Source organism: Pelodiscus sinensis, chromosome 5, assembly GCF_052426305.1.
Source record: "Pelodiscus sinensis isolate ZL-2025 chromosome 5, ASM5242630v1, whole genome shotgun sequence".
NCBI lineage: Eukaryota > Metazoa > Chordata > Testudines > Trionychidae > Pelodiscus > Pelodiscus sinensis.
In genome coordinates this window covers 10,088,097-10,103,080 of record NC_143056.1, presented here as the reverse complement: position 1 = coordinate 10,103,080, position 14,984 = coordinate 10,088,097, and positions in this window count along the sequence as shown.

The following is a 14,984-nucleotide window of genomic DNA, read 5'->3' as shown; positions in this document are numbered from 1 at the left end:
TGCATCTTTTCATACTTTTTCCTGCTAGTTTGAAGAACCTATTACCAAATATTTGTTCACCATGTAAGCACTTAAAGGCAGAAATCAAGTGACATCCCCCCACCACAAACTTCAACCTTCTTTTTGTTAGACTGAAGGAGCTCAGTCTATTTCGTTTATCCGTACAAGGCATGTTTTTCCAATCAATCCCATGGCTTTTCTCTGAACCCTTTATCAACATCCTTCTTCAACACCAGAACTGGACACAGTTGAGAGATCGCATGCAAGGGGAAAAAATTAAGCAAGTGACACACTTGTGGCACATCCAGATAAGTTGCCTTTATCCATTCTCATACGTAAACAGTTTTAAAATACTCACTGCTAAATGTGGCTTATATTAATATACAGTGAGTTGCGTATACAGGTTCAAGCTGCTTTTTGGATTCAGGATCATTTCTTTGTTTGGATAAATTTCTTCCGTTATTACCTTCTGCGTTACCCCACATGGATTACTGAAGGTGAAAAATTGCTCATAGTAACTGAACAGTAGCACTGAATCAACGTTGTGTAAAACCAGCACTTAACAGATTGTGGTCTATTACATGGGTTCCCAGTAAAAAGCCACATATTGTCAACAGCAGTAGCCAGAAGGTTTATAAATAGAGCCAAAGGAGAATATGGATTATTAGCTCCTCCACTCAAATTTATTTCAGAAGCTTAACAAACGGTCAGGATGTGCATTAGCGCTAGTATGACATTTTGCCACGGCTCCCGCACTAATGGACATGGTTCAGAAAGAAGTGACGGACACCAGTCACCCAGCAGATGTTTTCAAAATCCCGTGTTACTAATGGAGCAGTGATAGAATGATGCTTAAGCCATTTTAATCAACTGTGTTTCACTTGTAAGCCTATTGACCAATCTCCCAGTAGCTATCGGGGGAGTTCTCCGACCACTCAACACATGGAAAAATTCAAACCATTACACTGAGCCATTCTATGAGAGTCAACAGACCCACTTCTGCACATGCTTCCATCCTCTTGCAGTACATGCCATCTCTGGGCCAAATGGTGTGCATGCACAGGCCCTGCTAAAGTCAATGAGAGCTGTAAGAATGGGTGAGCCTTAGTAAACTGCTTTGTTTTAATCCCAGAAGTATAGTTGTGTGTGTGCACATGCATGTGTATATACATTTAGACATGCATTTACTGTTAGAAATCTATATCTCATACATTAAAACCGAGTAGTCTAGAAGCACCTTAGAGACTAACAAAAATATATAGGATCACCCAATTACAGAGAGAGACTGCAGAACTGGAAGTCATCTATAAATCTGATGCTGTTACCTTGGGCTTGAATAAAGATATTAACTGGTTAACGCACTACAAAGCCAATTTCCCCTGCCATTAACAATCACATTTTCACATCAAAAGCTATAACTGGAAATCATCCAGCCCACTTAATCAGCTTCATTAACACAGATCCTACAATTGACAGGTACATTTTTGCTGTTATATATACCCTGGATTCTGTTAATTCCATGCCAACTCATCTTATGAAATGCGTTTTACCCATGAAAGCTCATAGTCCTATATATTTTTGTTAGTCTCAAAGGACATGTCTACACTAGGAAACTATTTGGAAATAATGAAAATCGATTTAATAACTCCCAAAATAACAAAATTGAAGTATTGTGCCCTCACTACGGGGAAGCCTCGAAATTAGTTTGAGGGAGACTCCATTAATATGAACACGCTACCTCCACTTAGCACCCCAGGAAGCACTGGGGAGTAATAAGTGTGAATTACTCTGGGGAGTAGTAATTTCGAAATAGCGGCACCAGAGCATCCAAACTACCGCTATTTCAAAATAACTATTTCAAAATTAGTGTTATTCGAAAAAGTTATTTCAAAATAGCGGTAGGAGGAAAGCAGGAGTACAGATTTCAAAATAAACGGCCCGTTATTTCGAAATAACGGGCTCGGTAGTGTGGACACTCCTTAAGGTGCCATGGGACTACTTGTTTTTAAAGTTACAGTCTAACATGGCTACTCCTCTGAGACTTTTTATGCTGCAGTGTGTACATTTAATCTGTAGAGCTTTTTCTGCCCTATAAGAAAGAGTCCAGAGCCTCTCATAACTCTTTGAAGAATGACTGCTTTTAGTTAAAATGAGAAAAAAAGGCTTTGGCTCCAGTTAGAGTCTATGGTGAACTAATACAGGGAAGAATAACAATCATAATAATACAGGGGATGTACAGTCCATTAACAGCTCTGTGTAGAATACTATGTAGGATTAGCTGTGGCACTGAAATTGGCATGGAATTCAATGTCTTCTTTCCTTCTAATGTATTAGCAGTTCAGGCCCTCCTGTGCTTGCTTTCCTGTTTGATAGATTTTGGAGTAGCTCTTATTGTAACTGTACCAACACACCCTTCATGCATAACCCTATGATGGGCTGTGATATTACTTGACTGTGTGGCATGTTTTCACTTCCTATTGACTGGCTGTGTACTTCCCTTGTGTTAATCCCTTGTTAATGGACACTTTCTTTGAGCCAGCTGAGATCTGAGTTATGTTGGCTTTGTGGTTCTGGCAGATTTTATTACTTTGATATCTTTGTTTTCATTATTTTGAGATGTGGGGATTTTGTTTGTTTCATTTAGATTGATTCTCTCGGTTAGAGACGGGCTAGCCTCCCACTGTTTGTGTTTATATTTGATCTAGGAACAGTAGGAGGGAATCCTCTGGCTGCAAATATTTCAGTTCTACATTTCATCTGGGAAAGCTGGAATAAGAGACATCACCAACTGCTTTTGCCACTGCAAATAGATGGAGGTTACTTTAAATATTAGCCAGCTCCGTGCCATTTAAGCAGCGTCTTAATTTTGGGTATCCAAGTTGGTATGGCCACCAAACAAAGCTACTCTCCAAGAAGCTAATCCTATCTGTGATCAGGTTAGAACCAATACCATTTCCTCTTCAGAGTATTTGCAGGTCAAATTATTTTAAATGAAAAAAAAGTTGTCCAAAAGTCAATGAAAAGGGGGATATTTTCTTTTTCATAACTTACGGGAGAATGTCTAGTTTGGACTCTCTCAGTAACGTGATTGTTTTTCCATTTGCAACATCCACCTTTCATTTTTACCAAATAATTTCTAACTGTTACCAAAAACAACGGAATAATTCCCCATCTCCCTAGGTTCCAACTTCCATTTTGGGTTTGGAAGGCTGCTTGTGGTTGATTGTTCGTATGACAATTTATAAAATGGCTGCAGACTTACTGAAGTAACCGATGTGGCAACACCATGATTTGGAAACACATCAGGGCAGACTGATATGCTCCCTGAACCAATATTTTCCATTCTGCCAGGTGGAAGTTTATATTACCTGGCCTAGAACTAAATTGCATCTGCTGGTACCATCTAGTGGTGAAAACTAGGCATGATAGCAGCTGGCTACATTCAAGGATCTTGTGAAATAATGGGCCAGGAAGCCTGGAGTATAAGCTTGCCAACCTCAGAAGAGTTACTGATCTGCTCCACTGAAGATCTGGCCCGTTGTACTGAGGTCTATATGTTTACCATCCATTCTGGCTAAGTGAAAGAAGAATGAACATATCGATAAAACACCTGGTGCAAGGAGAAAATTCTGCTTCCCTGACTCACAGAAGTGCTGAGTGGCTGGAGTAATTGATCATGGCCAGGCTAGCTGAAATTCAGAGATGGAAGGTATTTGCTATTGTAGATAGCAGGTCAGATTCTGTGCTGTACTCAGTTACTGCAGTGAAGGGGAATTCAGGTGAGAGTTAGGCTTCCTTTATTCTCTGCTCCAATCATGGCACTGGTGGAAATTAGGCAGGCTGGCTCACTTATGGGGCAGGGCAAAGGGGATAATTGCCCCAGGGCCTGATGTTTAAAAAGGCCCGTGAGGGCTGCGGGGCACACCGCAATCTTTCCAGAGCTGAGGCCAGGCTGCCTGAGGCCCCGCCTCTTCTGCCTAAAGCCACGCCCCTTCCGGGCGTGCAAAGCCAGACCCCCATACACACCTTGCCCAGGGGTCCAATGAGGCTGTCAGATCCCTGTAGGAAGGCGTGGAGGGATTCGATTTTAACTGGAAAATGTCACTTTTACCATACACAAACAAGTCAATTCAAAATATTTCCACTGATAATCATCAACAGGTACAGATGACAGGGGTCACAAGAAAAATGCTGCTTGAGAACGTAGTGTTTGATTTCAGGGTATGTCCTTTGTATCTGCTGGCATGGGGTCTTCACAATTTCCGGCTTAGAAATCTCTAAACTTTTTGAATCTTAGTGTCTATCATTGAATAATTACTGTCTGCCCCTTCCCTTGTCTCACCCCCTCCATAATTTCCTGCAACTATGAAAAGGTGCAAAGATATAAAAATGCTTAAAAACCAAATCATCAATAGCTGTCAACACGATTTACATTTTTAAAAAAATAATCAAATTCTGCCCAGCCTAAGGGGATGTGAGCAAGGGATCTGGATTGCAGGTCACAGGCCCAGACTGGGGCTCCTCCTGCAGGTTCAGAAAAACCAAGCCTGAATGAAGAATATGCTTGTCTAGTCTTGTGTATCTTCCAGGGAGGCTGGATTTCTGCCTTGAAGCTGCTACAGTTCCTCTTCTGGGAGAGGGTTTTACTTATGGGGTGCATCTAGACTGGCAAGATTTTGCACAAAAGCAAGCCCTTTTGCGCAAAATCTTGCCACCTGTCTACACTGGCCGCGAGTATTTGCGCAAGAACACGGACTTTGTACTGTACAAAATCAGTGGTTCTTGTGCAAATACTTTGACGCTCCCGCTCAGGGATAAGCCCTCTTGCGCAAGTGTTCTTGCGCAAGAGGGCCAGTGTAGACAGGCAAGTTAATTTCTTGCGCAAGAAAGCCCGATGGCTAAAATGGCCATCGGAGCTTTCTTGCGCAAGAGAGCATCTACACTGGCACGGATGCTTTTGTACAAAAGATGTCTTTTGCTTTTGCGCAAAAGCATCTGTGCCAGTGTAGACGCTCTCTTGCGCAAATACTTTTAACGAAAAACTTTTCTGTTAAAAGTATTTGCACAAAATCATGCCAGTCTAGATGCAGCCAGGTTTTGTTTGTTTACTGCTATTACCAATTTCTGCATGTTTGCCCCCTACTAATGTTGGGGTGTCTTTATCCTATAGCTTTAGAGGGATAGCCTGACATATTTGCCACAGATCCCTAAATGGCTGCTTCCAGAATTGAACTCACAACCCTGAATTTGGCGGGCCAATGCTCAAACCACCAAGCTATCCCTCCCCCCAGTTAGTCTGTAAGTGAAAAACCACCTGAAGAAGTGGGTTGTGTCCACGTAAGCTCATGATACCATCCACATGTTTTGTTAGTCTTTACGGTGCTTCTAGACTATTAGTTGTTTTTTAAGTTTATCCTACAGATTAGTACATTAATGATCTCAATTTATTATCAGTTGTCAACGTGTAGCCCAGGCAAGTTATGGATCCGCGGATGTTCCTATCCTAAAATAACCAAAACCTGCTATCTTCCCATTGTGAAGAAGCTAGATGGAGAGTCCTACAAGGGAGCCACTCTGTTTAGGTGACACATCTGAGGAACTGTCCAGATTGAAGTTTCAGAGGAAGAAGTTGTGTCAACAAGGGCCTGAAGGACCATTGAAAAGTATCCCTTCCAGTTAATGTATTCAGATGCCCAGTGATCGGGGGCCCAGATGGGGATATGGGTGCCATCAATAGCCCCCCCACACACACACACAGTTGGGGAAGCCCATGGCAGAGCTGGCGATGCTGGGGTCCATATTGCTCAGGTTGGTGACCCTGCGCAGCAGGATGGTGTTGATGGCCCTCACCAGCTTTAGAGGGAGACAAACAGAGAGCCACAGTGTTGCCAGGGGCCTCAGGAGGCCCCCGAGCCCAACCCACCCTTCCCCCCCACACACACACCAGGAGCAACCCCGACTTGCCACATCCTCTGTCAGGGCTTTGTGAAGGTGGGACTGAAAATCTTCCTGGGAAGAGGGCTTCCACCACTCCCACCGCCATCCCCTTCCCTAGAGAACCCCTCTCTGCCTGTTTAGTTCACCACCCTCCTGGGACAATAGCCCGAGAGGGCCATACCTGCGTGACCACGGCCCCGATGGTCAGTCTCCCCACACCAAACTGGTTCCTGACGGATCGGTAGCTCTCTGGCGTGGAGAGCTTCCACAAAGTGATGGCAACCCGCTTCTCGAGGGGGATGGCAGGTCTCATATGGGTGTCTTATTGCTGGAGGGCAGGGGCAAGCCACTCACAAAGCTTCAGGAAGGTGTCCTCCACATATGGAAATTCTGGAGCCACTGCTGGTCATTCCACCACTCCAGGATGTCCTGGTCCCACCAGTTGGAGCTGGTCTCCAGTCGCCAGAAGCGGCAGTACACAGTGTGCAGGAGAGGGTGGGTGGGGTGGAGCTGCATGAGCAGTGCCCAAAAAGAGGTGAGTAATTGCCCCACGAGGAGCTGGGGGTCCTGTTCCTGCAGGGCCAGGAAGGCAGCTTGCAGAAACTGCAGCAGGAGGTGCACCAAGACATACAAGAGCCGTTGACTGTTGGGAGGCAGGTCGAGCTCCATGGCTGGAGTGCTAAGGTGTCCACAAGGGCAACCACAGCAGGCAAAGAAAAGGCTTTGCTGTCCCTCAGTTAGGTAGGTAAAGGAGAAGCGCCTGAGACACTGCTGTACAGGGCCTCACATAGCCTCAGGCAGCAGCTCCTGAAGTGCTTCCAGGTGGCCTAAATGTGATTCAGCGTCCGATGAGTGTAGATACTCTAGTTCAAAATAGCTCAGCGCTATTCTGATGGGCATTTGTTGTGTAGATGGGCTATTTTGAAATAAGCCATTTTTGAGTTATTGCCTCTGAAATAGTAAACACAGTATAGACGTGCCCTCTAGAGCCTAGCAAACTTATAGGACAAAAACCACGTGTCACCCAAGAAACAGGCAGTAGGTTTAAAAACAAACAAATGAAGGGAAGTACTTTTTCACACAATGCACAATCCATCAGTGGAACTCGTTGCTAGGGAATGTTGTGAAGGCCAAAAGTATAAGTAGGTTCAAAAAAGAATTAGATACCTTGAGGGAGGCTAGGTTCATGGATGGCCAAGACGTTCAGGGAGTCCGGAAGTCCCTGACTGCCAGATGCTGGGACCGGATGAATCACTTGATAATTGCTCTGTTCTGTTCGTTCCATTTGAAGCCCCTAACATTGGCTGCTATTGGAAGAGAGGATACTGGGATAGATGGACCAATGTCCTGACCCAATATGGCCATTCTTATGTTAATATTCCTGTGGTTATGTGGTAATATTTTACATAATCCCTGAAACCTAATATCCCAGTTCCCCAGTAACTCACGCATGCTAAGGCCTCTATGTCTTATGCTAACTGCTCAAGTCAATGCCTTGCAGGATGTAGGATCCTTGCATTATTGCTACATAAAATGCCATTTAGCTAGATGATGGCCGGATTCATTCCCTGATGTATATTGGCCTATCAACTTCAATGGGGCCAGCTGAGAGTCTGGCCCTATCTCTTCCAGAGTACTGCAATGCCCCAAGGCATACAAGCTAACTACTCTCAACACCAACTATGTTGGTTAAGTAGTGAGCACTTGATCTTTGCTATTTTTTGCTTTCATCATCCATGCCTCAAAATAGGGAAAAATAACATCAGAGATTGTTATGCTTAGTGATAAATGACCTTTCGGTTAAACAGCAATAGCCGACAGTGATAAAAAGCCATGAAATAATAGGCTTAATCAAACAAAGCTGCCATTTCGTCTTGCACTAAGTGAACTGAAGGGGCATCCCCCACACACAGATGTGCAAAATACGGATAATCACAACATAAATCGTCCCTCCCTTTCTCCTCCTAAACCGGCACACTTGCTTCCAGGTTCACACTGGGGAGTGACAGAATAAAGTCAGCCTACATAATCCCATTCCAAGTCATGGACACAGGTGATGAAAGTCAGGAGGGTCTGGGTCTGTGCATTTGCTTTTAAATAAGCATTCTACCCATCCTGCAAGCTGGCAGTTCAGAGAAGGAAGTTTGGCCTCTGCAAAAGCAGAACTCCACTATAACTGCCAATGCTGATACTTTTGTCTATAGAAATGAATTGGACACTATTCTCAGATTAGCATCTCACACTAGACAGAGGCATCTCAGCTTTGATCCAGCAAAGCACTTAGGTGCATGCTTGACTTCAGGCAGAGGGGTAATCCCACTGAAACCAATGGGACGACTTGAGTGCTTTGCTGACCCAGGCCTTAGGTATAACGGGGAAGTATAATATCGCTCACTATTCTCTTGCACCTCTGTTGGTTAGAAGTACAACTGACACCATGTCTACACTTCAGCCTACCGCGAGCGACACAGCTGGACTGCTACGGCTATGCTGCTGCAAGATCACTCACAGTAGCTGATTATGCCTATGGGAGGGAGCCCTCCCATCAATATAACAAACCCAACCCAATGAGCAACAATTTAGCACTTACGTCGGCAAAACTTTTGTCACTCAGACAAAACACACCCTCCTGAGTGACATACGTTTTGCCAGCATAAATGTTAGTATAGACCCGGCCTAAATTATAGAGGGTGGTTAAAAACTCCAAGGGCCACTTGTCTGCTCCTCCTGGCCAAAGGAGGTAGCTGTCACATGGGGCATGTTTGGCAGAGGGAGACGTGAGAGAAGCAGGACTGGAAGAAGTAAACCGATGGTGTTCCTTTCCACCCTCAGATCTAATTAATTTCTCAGAAAAAGGAGGAAAATGAACAGTGGTAAGTTAACATTGACGTTTCTGGTTGTTTGGAAGCCTCGTAAAACAGCTGCCCTAATGGTCTGGCCAAGCACTTCTGGGAACTCTTTTCAAGTTACAGACAGGTACTACCAGTGTCCCTGCTTGTGCAGTTCTGCAGAGGAGTCACCGGGTTTAGAGGAGTGTTTTCCTTCCACAGCTTCCATTGTTTTCCCCAGAGTCAAGCGCATACAACGAGTCTTCTTCAATCTGATTAGCTTCTATGATGAGGTAACTGGCTCTGTGGACGTGGGAAAGTCAGTGGATGTGATATACCTTGACTTTAGCAAGGCTTTTGATACGGTCTCCCACAATATTCTTGCCAGAAAGTTAAGGGAATGTGGATTGGATAAATGGACGGTAAGATGGATAGGAAGTTGTCTGGAAGGTCAGGTCCAGTGGGTAGAGATCAACGGCTCAATGTCAGGATGGTGGTCAGTTTCTAGCAGAGTGCCCCAAGGTTTGGTTCTGGGACCGGTTTCGTTCAACATCTTTATTAATGACCTGGATGAGGGGATGGATTGCACCTTCATCAAGTTTGCGGATGACATGAAGCTAGGGGAAGAGGTAGATATGCTTGAGGGCAGAGATAGGGTCCAGAGTGACTTAGACAAATTGGAGGATTGGGCCACAAGAAATCTGATGAGGTTCAACAAGGACAAGTGTAGAGTCCTGCATTTGGGACGGAAGAATTCCAAGCATTGTTACAGGCTGGTAACCAACTGGCTAAGTAGCAGTTCTGTAGAACAGGACCTGGGGATTACAGTGGAAGAGAAGCTGGATATGAGTCAACAGTGTGGCCTTGTAGCCAAGAAGGCTAATGGCATATTAGGTTGCATTAAGAGGAGCATTGCCAGTCGATCCAGAGATGTGATTATTCCTCTTTACTCGGCTCTGGTGAGGCTGCGTCTGGAGTATTGTGTCCAGTTCTGGGCCCCCAATTACAGGAAGGATATGGACGCATTGGAGAGGGTCCAGCGGAGGTCAACCAAAATGATTAGGGGGCTGGAGCATAAGACTTACGAGGCGAGACTGAGGGAGTTGGGTCTGTTTAGTCTGCAGAAGCGAAGAGTGAGGGGGGATTTGATAGCAGCCTTCAGCTTCCTGAAGGGAAGTTCCAAAGAGGATGGAGAGAGGCTGTTCTCAGTGACAGATAGCAGAACAAGGAACAATGGTCTCAAACTGTGGTGGGAGAGGTCCAGGTTGGATATTAGGAAAAACTATCCCACTAGGAGGGTGGTGAAGCACTGGAATGGGTTACCTGGGGAAGTAGTGGAGTCTCCATCCCTAGAGGTGTTTAAGTCTCGGCATGACAAAGCCCTGGCTGGGTTGATTTAATTGGGATTGGTCCCGCCTTGGGCAGGGGACTAGACTTGATGGCCTTCTAAGGTCTCTTCCAGCTCTATGGTTCTATGATTCTTCTCATGACCACTCCAGGACACTGTAGACCTCTGAGACTCTCTTCAAGACTTCCCAACACAAAAGAGTCTAAGGTACCATTGTCCATTAAGAAGCCAGTTTTACTGCTGTCCTCCAGAACCATGTCTACTTCTGCAAATCATTTGTCCTTTACAAGGTGCTGTGATTTAAGAACGGGTGTTAAATCTTCTGCAACAATCAATTCAAATGTACAAGTTTGGCGATTCAAATTACTTTTCCAAAAGTACTTTAAAATGCATTAAGTTATTAATTGCCTGCTGGCACTTTAATCAAATGGGGAAATTGACATAGCCAGAGGCATGTATTTTTGTGGAAAGGAAATTTATTTAAGAAGAAACAGCAGCCCTTACTGCTTAATTTAAACTGAGAAAACTGCGGAAAATCAACTGCTATGGAAAATTAATAAAACATTTCCAGCTGCAAACAGTGACTAATTGTACAAGATGAAGACTGCCTGGAATTAATAACTTGCAATCTTCTGTATGAAGAACCCCCCACCAGTTCAATTTACTAGGAGATTAAATTACTTCTAAGTTTGCCATATTAAAACAGAACATGAATAAAATGTTAGTGAAAGCACATCTATTATTTACTGTCTGTGATATGGATATAATTATTTCCAAACAACCACAATGTGACGTGACCAGCAATATTTAAATTACTCTCTAGAAAATGTAGTTGTACCACCTCGGATCCTATAAAAACAGCCCAAACTGGCACCTCCCTGTCACCATGAATTATTAGCTGTCTTATGAAGTGTGATGCGAACACCCATGTCTCGCTGTTCCTTTAGCGCCAAGTCTGATCTTACAGCACTTTCCCAAACCCTTTACCCCGTATGAACTTACAAGCTCATTTGCTTTGACTGATTTTAAAACAGTAGCTAGTTCATTCCACTGAACAGAAGACAAAATGATGCAAATATAAGCAGAAAAGGCTTCAGATGCTGCATGCAATCATCAGAAAAGTGTTTTTCCTACCTGAATGGGTTCATTGTTGAAAGAGCCCCAGAAAGCTCCCCTGCGGAGACAGCAAGATCATGCTGTCTCTTTAAAAGCTTGCCAAGTTCACCGGGTGCATAACCCTATTTTAAGGGAGCAGAAAATTGCGAGGGAACGGACAAATAAAGCAAGGCAAGAGGATTTTTTTTTTTCAAAAAAAATATACAAGATTTTAAATCAGTCTAGGAAATCCAGGAAATGTAAGTGCTGTTTGATTCAAGGGATGTCAGGTCTTACATGCCAACCACAATGTCCTTAAGATATACAGGGCTAGGGGGAGTGACTCATCTAAGTATTCATCCTTTCAAGGATAAGCGTTGAACTCATATTTAGCCACTTGCTCTTGGATACTGACTGCAAAATACGGAGATGGAGAAAGTAAAGGGACTTCTCTAGCACATAGTTTAAGTGTAGGAGAGTTAAATACAGTTTAGGTATGTCTACACTAGCCCCCTAGTTCGAACTAGGGAGGCTAATGTAGGCATTCAAAATTGCAAATCAAGCCTGGATTTAAATATCCTGCGCTTGATTTGCATCTTTCCGGCCAGTCGCCATTTTTTAAATTTACAAGTCCGGACAACTGCCCGCGTCTACACGCGGCAGGGACCCAATAGTTCGAAATAAAGCCCTAAATCGAACTACCTGTTAAACCTCATTCCAGGAGGAATAACAAGTAGTTCGAATTAGGGCTTTATTTCGAACTACCAGGTCCCTGCCACGTGTAGACACAGGCAGTTAGCCCAGATTTGTACATTTCAAAAAATGGCAACCAGCCGGGAAGATGCAAATCAAGCATGGGCTATTTAAATCCCATCCTTGATTTGCAATTTCGAATGCCTGCATTAGCCTCCCTACTTCGAACTAGGGGGCTAGTGTAGACATACCCTTTGGGAATTGCCAAATGGTTACCTGAGGTGTTAACTGCTTGAATTTTACTAGCAATTAGGGGTGCCAATGGAGTTTCAAGGCTCTGTTGTGCTAGGTGATGCATAAACACACATTAAGAGTCAGTCCCTACCCTAGAGAGCTTCAGTTCTAAGCAAAGGGTGGGAGAAAGTGAATATTATTTTCACTTTTGTATTCATAGAAGATTGAGGCCCATGAGAATCTAGTGACTTAGAATCATAGAACTGGAAGGGACTTTGAGAGGTCATCGAGTCCAGTCCTCTGCCCTCACAGCAGGACCAGGCACCATCTAAATCAGTGGTGCACAACCTTTTTCCCAGTGCAACCCCCAGCAAAATTTTGGTTGAGCAAAAAAAAAAGAAAACCACGGCCCCTTTAAATAAATGGTGCTCTTTGCTCACCTGCCCCTCCCCTCACCCCTGCTGCATGTACATCTGGTGCCAAGCTGGGAAAAGTAAAAAAGAATCACAGCACTGCGACCCATGGGTTGCACACAGCTGATCTAGACCATCCCTGATAGATGTCAGTCTAACCTACTCTTAAATGTCTCCAATGATGCAGATTCCACAACCTCCCTGGGCAATTTATTCCAGTGCTTAACTAGCCTGACAGTTAGGAAGTTTTTCCTAATGTCCAACCTAAACCTCCCTTGCTGCAATTTAAGCCTAGGGTTGCCAGATGGTTTCAACAAAAATACGGGACACACTTGACATTCCATCACAACCTATATTACATCTTATTTAGAAAATACCGGACATTTATATTTTCTCCTTTATATTTCTCAATTTGTTTCCCAAACAGAAAGCTCAAATACTGGACTATCTGGTTCAAAACCGGACACCTGACAACCCTATTTAAGCCCATTTCTTCTTGTCCTATCCTCAGAGGCCAAGGAGAACAATTTTTCTCTCTCCTCCTTGTGACACCCTTTCAGGTATTTGAAGGCTGCTATTATGTCCCCTCTTAGTCTTCTCTTTTCCACACTAAACAAGCCCAATTGTTTCAGTTTTTCTTCATAGTTTTCTAGACCTTTAATCATTTTTGTTGCTCTTCTCTGGACCTTCTCCAATTTCTCCACATCTTTCTTGAAATATGGTGCCCAGAACTGGACACAAGACTCCAACTGAGGCCTAACCAGCGCAGAGTAGAGCAGAAGAATGACTTCTCGTGTCTTGCTCACAACACTCCTGTTAATGCATCCCAGAATCATGTTTGCTTTTTTTGCAACAGTGTCACACTGTTTGTGGTCCCTAGATCCCCTTCTGCAGTACTCCTTCCTAGACAGTTGCTTCTCATTCTGTATGTGCGAAATGGATTGTTCCTTCCTAAGTGGAATACTTTGCATTTGTCCTCATTAAACTTCATCCTATTTACATCAGATCATTTCTCCAGTGTGTCCAGATCATTTTGAATTATGACCCTGTCCGCCCAAGCAGTTGCAACCCCACCCAGCTTGGTATCATCTGCAAACTTAATAAGTGTACTCTCTATGCCATCATCTCAATTGTGGATGAAGATATTGAACAGAACTGGTCCCAAAACAGACCCCTGCAGAACCCCACTTTTTATGCCCCTCCAGCAGGACTGTGAACCGTTAATAACTACTCTCTGAGTATGGTTATCCAGCCAGTTATGCACCCACCTTATAGTAGCCCCATCTAAGTTGTATTTGCCTAGTTTATTGATAGGTCAAGGAGCTGGGGACCTCTCTGGCTAATGTATTGATTAAAAAGCGTCCAACCCATGGCCTGCAAATTATTACCCAAAACCACCACCACCACCAAGGAGAGCCATTTAAGAACAATAGGGCAGCCCCTCTGCTGGTGTAAAGAGACATTTCTATTGAAGTCAATGGAGCTATGGCAGTTTACGCCAGTGAAGGGCCTTGCTTATGGTGTACAAAAACCTCTCACACTGCCCCATCGCTCCCTCCTCCAGCCTTCTCATGTGTCTGTTTTTCAGACCCTTAGGGGCTCTCGGGCCAACATGTGGACTGCCCTATTTTCCTAAAGTGCAGAAGGCTGCAACAGTTATAGACCCCAGGAGCACAATTCGTAAAGACCCCGCCTGGTTGTGGATAGATGCACATTTTTACTACCGCCCTCCCCGTTGAGGGACGGCATTCTCATGTCCCACCCCCGTGGGAAGAGCAGCCAATCAGGGTTGTGATGGGAAGTAGACAGAGCTCTCCCCCCCCAGGAGACAACACAGTTGTCACAGGATGGGAGGGGAAGGGGAGCTCAGAGCCATTCCTCTCTGCTTCCCTCCTGTGAGCAAGGGGATGGGACCTTACAACGTCTCACCTCACCTCTCTCTGCAACACTGGGGCTAGGAAGGGAGCAAGAGAACCCAGGAGCGGCAGAGCTGGGGGCAGGAGGAGGGAGAACAAATGTTGGGGTAGAACTGAGATGAGGGGGAGAGGGAAGCATTGATGTGGGGACTAGGGGCACAGAATTAATTGTTGGGCAGGGGGAAAGGCAGATGTGGGGGGGCAGACCCCCACTTTTTCTAAGACCACTTTAGGCGCTACCTAAGACTCCATTCCAGTCTCTTGGGCTTACCCTGCATTTCCTTTGCCGAGCATCATTGTTTACCAAGGTATTTGTAGCCAAAGCAGAAAGGTCCCCAGACTGCCCCATCCACATTTCTCTCAGGTGTGTGTGTGCCGTGTTTATAAGAGGCTGTCATGGGATAGTACGGACACTGGAGTGTAAGTTATGGCGTTCTCTCCTCTGGAGCACCTCCTGCTGCTGTGTGCAGTACTGCAGTCCTTCTTCAGCGCCTGGCATCCCCTGCAGACTATCCGCCTC